Source organism: Peromyscus eremicus, chromosome X (genome assembly GCF_949786415.1).
Source record: "Peromyscus eremicus chromosome X, PerEre_H2_v1, whole genome shotgun sequence".
Classification (NCBI taxonomy): Eukaryota; Metazoa; Chordata; class Mammalia; order Rodentia; family Cricetidae; genus Peromyscus; species Peromyscus eremicus.
In genome coordinates, this window is record NC_081439.1 from 109,127,349 (window position 1) to 109,129,358 (window position 2,010).

Sequence of the window (2,010 nt, forward strand, 5' to 3'; positions counted from 1 at the left end):
AAAGAGTATTTGGGCTGTGGTTCAGAGTCTGTCATGGTAAGGAGTCATGAAAACAAGCAGCAGATACGGTGGCTGGAGCAGAAGCTGTGGGCTCACATCTTGAATGGCAAGTATAAAGTAGAGGAGGCAGAGAGCGCTTGTGCACTAGGAATGGCACGAAGATTTAAAACCTCAAAGCCCACCCTCAGTGACATACTTCCTCCAGCAAGGCCACATCTCCCCAAACAGCGCCATCAACTGGGGACCAAGTGTTCAAATGCGTGAGCCTTTGGGAAACATTCTCATTCAAATCATTATACACGCACACGTATTGTATTAAGGAACCGGGTTTCTTACTGTTAATCCATTGAGAAGGCCTAAGAGTAGCAACATACTAATAGCAATGAGAATACTTGGTCCCTAAATCAACATTCTCCACCCAAAGGAACCAAGAATCTTTGCTGAAAACACTAATTCCAAAGTGTTTAGACACCAAATAAAATGGGCTTGGAACTTCTTTTTGTCCCTAAAAATAAAGAATTGTTCAAAGAATTATGGGAACATGTTAAAAAGACACAGGAGCCAACTTAAAAGGGTTCCCTCCAGTAAATTTGAACATCACAATAACAGACTGAAAAAATATTAAAGTAGAAAGCTATGAGTCCACGTTGACATGAATGAATGATGAGACACTTAACTTGCAGGGGAGATACCATGGTTATGAAGGTGATTTCCTTGGGATGAAGCTCATCTGTTGCACTCTGGTTGTTCTGTCCCCTGCGATTTCCTCAAATGTGGAAAACTTGACTGTATAATTTTTGGTAATGGGGAAATATGCTCATACTCTCCCTCAAAATAAAAACAGTAAGTTTTGTGAGTATATGCATGAGTGTGTGTGTGTGTGTGTGTGTGTGTGTGTGTGTGGTGTCACTCATTAGCTGTAGAAAGAGATGATTGATAGACAGACATAGAGTCAAAGTTTCTTTCTGCCAGATACTTAAAGTTAACAAAGACAAGAAAATAACTTTACAGTAGAGAAAATCCAGAAAATGTCACCTTAACCAAATGAACAAAGAGAAAATCACCAATAATAAAACACAGTGGGCTTGCTTTTCTTGCAAAGGACCTGAGTTCATTTCCAATCACTACATCAGGTGGTTCACAATGACCTGACTCCAGCTCCATGGGACCCAACAACTCTGGCCTCCAAAGGGTTTTATCCCAACACAAACACACACAACTACACATAATTTAAAAAATAATAAAAAAATAAATCTTAAAAAATAAAACAGTGAAATAACACAGCCCCTGGTAAGATGCCATGAAAGAAGAAAGCATTATTTCTTTGGTGTTAATGCCCAAATTTCATTGCTAGAATATAATCATGAGGAAATGTCAGAAAGACCCAAGGTATGGGGCATTTCACAAAATGACTAGACTATTATCTTCAAGTATTGAAAATTGAAGGACACTGAGTAGACATTAAAACAAAATGCAGCACTTGGTTCTGAATTGGATTGTCTGGCTTAAGGACACTACCAAAAAACTGGCAAAACTTGCGTAGGATGGTAGCAATAGCAATGTTATAATCTAATGTTGATGGTTATCTTAGAGCTTTATAACAAAGCATTCTTATATTTTAGAAAATGCACATAGAAATGTCTAGAAATAAGAGGGTATGGGATGAGCAGTGTTCTTTGTATTGTGCTTAAAACTCTTCTGTAGGTTTGAAACTGTTTTGAGGCTTATTAAAAATGTCCTGTAGAGCAGGCAAGATGGCTCAGGGGGTAAAGGCACTTGTTTTTAAGCCTTAAGTCCTCAGTTTAATCTCTGGGACCCACATAGCAGAAGGTGAGAACCAATTCCCACAAGCTGTCCTTTGTTCTTCACAAAGGCACCATGGAGCATGTACACAAAAACACACACACGCTAAATAAAAATAAATGTAAAAAAATAAAATGTCTTGTGGAGTATTTTAAATGATGGATTAAAATTTATGACATCAAAATATATTCCTATCAGAACTTCCCA

General features: G+C 38.0%; 1 non-coding gene across 1 annotated transcript; it reads left to right on the forward strand.

The window, feature by feature from the left end:
• The first annotated feature begins 668 nt into the window (after window positions 1-668).
• Window positions 669-830, forward strand: LOC131900331 (U1 spliceosomal RNA). The gene has a single exon (XR_009376228.1). It is a non-coding gene; the product is annotated as a U1 spliceosomal RNA (small nuclear RNA).
• Window positions 831-2,010: the final 1,180 nt, after the last annotated feature.